The sequence below is a fragment of the Rutidosis leptorrhynchoides genome, chromosome 2, assembly GCF_046630445.1.
Source record: "Rutidosis leptorrhynchoides isolate AG116_Rl617_1_P2 chromosome 2, CSIRO_AGI_Rlap_v1, whole genome shotgun sequence".
NCBI classification, from domain to species: Eukaryota; Viridiplantae; Streptophyta; class Magnoliopsida; order Asterales; family Asteraceae; genus Rutidosis; species Rutidosis leptorrhynchoides.
In genome coordinates this window covers 376,696,263-376,703,521 of record NC_092334.1, presented here as the reverse complement: position 1 = coordinate 376,703,521, position 7,259 = coordinate 376,696,263, and positions in this window count along the sequence as shown.

Genomic DNA, 7,259 nt, shown 5'->3' with positions numbered 1-7,259 from the left:
CGTGTCTATGGTATTCCAAGATTACATAATATATTAGAATACATGTATAATACAATAAAAGTTAGGTAGGATATGATTAATATAGATTTGTTACCATTTTTCACGTTGCTACAACAAGAAAAATTATCCAATCTTGTTTTACCCATAACTTCTTCATTTTAAATCCGTTTTGAGTGAATCAAATTGCTATGGTTTCATATTGAACTCTATTTTATGAATCTAAACAGAAAAAGTATAGATTTATAGTCAGAAATATAAGTTACAAGTTATTTTTGTAAAGGTAGTCATTTCAGTCGAAAGAACGACGTCTAGATGACCATTTTAGAAAACATACTTCCACTTTGAGTTTAATCATATTTTTGGATATAGTTTCATGTTCATAAGAAAAATCATTTTCCCAGAAGAATAACTTTTAAATCAAAGTTTATCATAGTTTTTAATTAACTAACCCAAAACAGCCTGCGGTGTTACTACGACGGCGTATGTCCGGTTTTACAGTGTTCTTCGTGTTTCCAGGTTTTAAATTATTAAGTTAGCATATCATATAGATATAGAACATGTGTTTAGTTGATTTTAAAAGTCAAGTTAGAAGGATTAACTTTTGTTTGCGAACAAGTTTATAATTAACTAAACTATGTTCTAGTGATTACAAGTTTAAACCTTCGAATAAGATAGCTTTATATGTATGAACCGAATGATGTTATGAATATCATTACTACCTCAAGTTTTCTGCATAAAGCTACTGGAAATGAGAAAAATGGATCTAGCTTCAAAGGATCCTTGGATGGCATGAAAGTTCTTGAAGCAAAATCATGACACGAAAACAAGTTCAAGTAAGATTTCCACTCGAAATAAGATTGTTATAGTTATAGGAATTGAATCAAAGTTTGAATATGAGTATTACCTTGTATTATAAAGATATCTTACTGTAAATAAAAAAGATTTCTTGAGGTTGGATGATCACTCTACAAGATTGGAAGTAAGCTAGCAAACTTGGAAGTATTCTTGATTTTATGAAACTAGAACTTGTAGAATTTATGCAGAATACTTAGAACATGAAGATAGAACTTGAGAGAGATCAATTAGATGAATAAAATTGAATAATGAAAGTGTTTGTAGGTGTTTTTGGTCGTTGGTGTATGGATTAGATATAAAAGATATGTAATTTTGTTTTCATGTAAATAAGTCATGAATGATTACTCATATTTTTGTAATTTTATGAGATATTTCATGCTAGTTGCCAAATGATGGTTCCTACATGTGTTAGGTGACTCACATGGGCTGCTAAGAGCTGATTATTGGAGTGTATATACCAATAGTACATACATCTAAAAGCTGTGTATTGTACAAGTACGAATACGGGTGCATACGAGTAGAATTGTTGATGAAACTGAACGAGGATGTAATTGTAAGCATTTTTGTTAAGTAGAAGTATTTTGATAAGTGTCTTGAAGTCTTTCAAAAGTGTATGAATACATATTAAAACACTACATGTATATACATTTTAACTGAGTCGTTAAGTCATCGTTAGTCGTTACATGTAAGTGTTGTTTTGAAACCTTTAGGTTAACGATCTTGTTAAATGTTGTTAACCCAATGTTTATAATATCAAATGAGATTTTAAATTATTATATTATCATGATAATATGATGTATGAATATCTCTTAATATGATATATATATATATATACATTAAATGTCGTTACAACGATAATCGTTACATATATGTCTCGTTTCAAAATCATTAAGTTAGTAGTCTTGCTTTTACATATGTAGTTCATTGTTATATACTTAATGATATGTTTACTTATCATAATATCATGTTAACTATATATATATATCCATATATATGTCATCATATAGTTTTTACAAGTTTTAACGTTCGTGAATCACCGGTCAACTTGGGTGGTCAATTGTCTATATGAAACCTATTTCAATTAATCAAGTCTTAACAAGTTTGATTGCTTAACATGTTGGAAACACTTAATCATGTAAATAACAATTTCATTTATTATATATATAAACATGGAAAAGTTCGGGTCACTACATAATAAGTGATAGAGGCACACACTTCTGTAATACCCAGTTTATGAAGGTGATGCAACAATACAGAGTTACCCACAATATGTCCACTGCCTATCATTCGCAGACTAATAGACAGGAAGAAGTCACTAACAGAGAACTCAAGAGAATTCTAGAACACACCGTCCGCCATCATGGGAATAACTGGGCTGAGAAACGAGACGATGCTCTGTGGTGTAAGACCCAAATATTTATCTTGCTTGTTTGTGTATTAAGACGTTCGAGATTGGGTTTCGCGGATTATTTATATAAAGTTTAAAATGAAAAAGAATCTGTTTCAGAGAGGTCGCGCGCCGCGCGGGGTAGGGGCGCGCCGCGCCGTTTGCTGCTGACAGAATCCCTTGTTTTTAATTGGTTTAAATGAAGGGCAAATGGGTAATTTCACTTGAGGCCGGATTTGTGAGGCATATGAGCTGGTTTGGATCAGTTTTGGATCACTTTCACATCCACTCATCATCTTCATCCATTTTTTGAGAGAGAGTAAGAGTTTAGAGAGAGATTGGAGGTTTTGGTAAGGAAGAAGCTCGAATCGTTCAAAGTCTCGGGTTTTAAAGTTGTTCCTTTCGTTCTCGGCTACACGGTGATAGTATTGGTAAGCTCAAACTCCGAATTTCAATTATTTAATTTGATATTCAAATTAGGGTTTTGAGTTAATTAGTTGTAAAACCCTTTTATGTGATGAAATGGGTTTAGTGAAGCTAGTAATCGGGTTTGTTGTTAATTGTTGGTGGATTTTGGGTTGGTGAACAAATTGGCCATGTTTAGAACTTGAAATTTAGTTTAATCACTTTAGTTAGCGATTATGGAAGTATTGGAACCCATTGGAGGTTGTTTGGTTGACTAACTTTGACTTTGGGTCAAATTAGGGTTTGGTGGTGACTATGACCCGATTGGCGATTTAATGAGGTTTATAAACTTAAAATGGATTAAGTTGAAGTATAGAACCGAGTTAAATGTGTTTTGGTGTCAAAACTTGTAAAGGATGAGATTTTGGCCTTTATGGGTCAAAACTAGGGTTTAAGTGTCAAAATGGGTATGACACGTGTTTAACACTTGAGTTCGGGTTTAATTGGCATATTATGACCATTCTCACTTGTGTTAGTGATTATTGGTTGGTTTGGGTACGGTTTGTGCTTGGAAGTGCATTTGGGTCGAAATGGCACTAAGTGACGAATTGGGTTAATTTGTGAATCCAATCTAATTGTGTTGTGGTATTTGTGATAATGGAATAGGTATTTTCCATTGGCGAGTTGCGGTTTACTTGGAAGCTTTCTTCAAGACTTCAAGGTGAGTGATGATATCCTATATGCATATGTATGTGTAGGATGGGTGCGAGTCGGGTGAAGTGATTCTCGGTTATAGAGCTCACTTCACATATAGGTGGATTTGAAGGACTTGTGTATGAGTCCAATTGGCACGTTTGTGCATCTTGGTTGACCATCTTTGGTGAAGTACACGTTTGTGTGCACGTTATCACACTTGGTTGTGATTTGGTTGTTATAACCCTAATGGCGAAGGGTTGATATGGTTGTGTGGTGGATTTTATAATCCCGTGACCGTGGGTTTTAGTATTGTGAAATGAATCTCGGGTAGTGCGGATTCATGGTGACTCGGGTTGTTCGGTCACCTTATTGGAGGTAATGAATCTCGGGTAGTGCGGATTCATGATGACTCGGGTTGTTCGGTCATCTTATGGTTGAGAAGTGAATTTCGGGTTGTGCGAATTCACAAGGCTCGGGTAGTTCGGCCAATGTTCGTGTGATTGAGGTTAAGGGGTTTAACCTTGTGCATTATTATTATTGTTTATATATTAATGTGTTGTTGTGTTGTAGCTAACCCTCCGGGTGTAGCTATTTGGCGATGTTCACTTGGTCGTTGGTGGACTCTTATTTGTGTTGTATCTTTAACTCGTTGCTTAGATCGTACGGTATGCTTAGTGTAGATGCTTTATACTTGGATGCCCCAGTATGCGGTATTTGTTTGTGTGGCGTATTCATTTTATACATATATATGTATGTAGTATGTTATCATTCACTAAGCATTAGCTTACCCTCTCGTTGTTGACTCTTTTTATAGATCGCATGTGGATTGGTGGCTCGGGTAAGCGCGAGGACTAGAAGACGTGCATAGTTACTTTAGTGACTTACTTTTGGATCATTTAGGATTGGGTAGCGTATTCCCAATCGCCATGCTCGGCTTTGTTGTATTAAAAGTCTTTTGGTCAAATATTGTATTTCGGTACTTAAGGTGGTAAAATGGGTCGTTGTGGGACCCGCTTCGTAAACTCAATTTTATTAATTAAACGTGCTAGTTTTATATATATGAATTTATGGTTAAAAGCGTTTTGGCTAAAAATGTCGGGAACTAGTCAAACATTTTCGTTAAATTGACTTCCGGGGACAGCGGGCTGTCCAGGTGGTTTGGCGCGCCGCGCACCCACCTGGCGCGCCGCGCAAATGAACTGCACCAGAAATTTTTTTTTTATGTTGTGAAATTTAACGGGAATTGTCGTGGTTTGGTTTGGGTTGTTACAAGTGGTATCAGAGCATGGTCTAAGGGATTTAGGTGACTTGAGATAGGTGCCTAGACTTAGAATTTTGTGTGTGCTTAATTTGTTGCGGGACTTGTAGGATTACGGGTCGGAATGGGTTTAGTTAGTGCCTTGTTTATAGGTTGACTAACGTTTATATTAGTAATGCGGATATTATTAATATGCTCTTGTGTTGTGATAGTAATTCTCGCGTGTGTTTGTACCGCGTAGAATTTTGGTTGTGTTTGTTTATATCATCGAGCGAGGCGGTCGTTGTACTAACAAGTCGATGCGGCGTGTGTGCGTAATAAGAACTTGCAGACCTTATTACGGGTGCAAATCGTGTCTAACAAGTGATGTACGACGAGTGTTTAGCAAGATGGGGTGGTGTTGTGCGTGTCGTTTTATACGTGCGTGGACTAATCGTTTTGCATTCTTTAGAATGACGACGCGAAACGAGACCGAGACGAATGACACGGAATTTAACGCTAGAGTTACGGCCGCCATTGCGGAGCAAATGAGAGCGTTTCGAGAAGAAATGGATGGGAAGTATTCCGAATTCCAAAATAGGGGTGAAATGGAGCGTTGTCTTAAGAGCTTCATGAGGACTAGACCCCCGATGTATGATGGGAAACCGGATCCTTTGGTGAGTACGACTTGGGTTTCGGATGTCGAAGGGTGTTTTCGTACTATGGAATGCCCTCCCGAGAAAAAGACGAGACTCGCTACTAGTTTGTTGCGGGGTAGGGCGAAGGATTGGTTGGATGGCAAGATTGATCTTGTCGGTGGTGAAACGTTTATGACGTTATCGTGGGACGAATTTAAGGAGGAATTCTTCGAGGAGTTCCGAACTTCAGCCGATTTATCGGAATTGCGTTGTGAGTTGCGAAATTTGCAACAGGGTTCTATGGACTTGAATACTTTAAAGACGACTTTTATGTCGAAGGCTCGTTTTTGCCCGGAATATTTGGGGAACGATCGTTTGTTGATGGAGGATTTCTATCGAACTTTGAGCGATGACTTGAAAAGCAAAATTAGCCGGGGTTACGCGAAGTCGTTTGCGGAGTTATTTGCGGTGGCTAGAGGTTTCGAGTCTTATACGCGATCGAAAAAGGGCGAACCTTCAAGTAAGGGAAGGGTTGTTTCTTATGGTGCTCCGAGTAAGAGGACTAAGGGTCCGAGTGCGAGTACGAGTAATGTGGTAAAGGGCGCGGTGGATTCTCGTGCGCCTAGGTGTTTCAATTGTGGCGTTAGGGGTCACAAGTTGTGGGAATGCACAATGCCGAGAAGTGATGACGGAATGTGCTACTATTGTCATAAAGAGGGACATCGCAAGCCGGATTGTCTCGAGTTGGCGGCGGCGAATGCCGCAAGGAGACGTTGAGGTACGTTTCGTTTTGATAAATATGTCTTTGAATATTTATTTATGTGGCGTTTATGTTCGGACTTGTTAATTGCATAGTGATTTGCATGTTATGGTTAAGGGTGACGTTCCTAACGGAAGTACCCTATGGTGATGTTTGGTTGTTGGACGAAGGGCGTAAGACTTGGTGTAACCAAGCATTCCTTAGTATTTGGGGAATGTTACTACCAAGCCACGGAAATGGTTTTGGTGTTCGATTGTTAGCGCGTGTTCGCTTTTGGTGTTGAAGTGATGAACCATGAGGTTCGTCGGGTGATTGGAACCTTTGAGGCCGAGTGTTTAAAATCTCGATGTGTGTTGGTAATGGAGTCTTTATGACGCGACATTAGGTGCCTCTTTTATACCTACTAGCGTGGTGTCGACTCCGATTGTGTTGTGGTTACATTGTACTTAGGGTACCGGGAGAAACCCGTAGGTACATGAGTGACTAGGTGAAACTTGACAAACTAAAGCAATTGGATAATTGTGAGGGTATGGTTTGTGTAATCGTGGTACACTTTTCGTTCGAAGTGTTTAAGGATTGATTGAAATCCTTCGTGTGCTCAAGGTTAGAGCAAGGTGTGGTGATGGGTCGTGTGTACCCAATTGTTGGTAAAGTCTACCTTTGGTAGCATCGTACGGGTGTACGAGTTGTGATATAGGAACGTGTTTCCAAGTGGGGGAGTCGCACTCCTGCGCGAGGAAAGTGTTAGTGTGATATTTCGGATGATGATTTTGGTAGATCTGGAATTTTTACCGAGACCTAGTTTTGGGTCGATTCGTGGTAGATTGCGATTTCGGATAAATTGTACTTATGGTTTAGATTGGAATCCCACCGAGGCGGTAATGTGGTAAATCTCGTTGAGAGATAATGGACGTGTTTGGTGAGCAAGGTGAAATCCTTCGGTTAAGGAAGGTGTGTGTCGGGTTCTCTTTTGGAGAATTCTTGTTCGGTACCTATGTTTGATATAGGTGGTTCTTGCTCGATTATGGTATGTAGTTGATAAAGCATGACCTTCGGGGTCCGCTGACTTCATCGTGGTATTGATGATTAATGAAGCATGACTTTCGGGGTCCGCTGACTTCATTATAGTATGGTTGCGTGATGGAGCATGATCTTCGGGTCCGCTGACTTCATCCGATAATGAGATCGGTGAAGCATGATCTTCGGGTCCGCTGACTTCATCCGGTATTGAGATCGGTGAAGCATGATCTTCGGGTCCGCTGACTTCATCCGATAATGAGA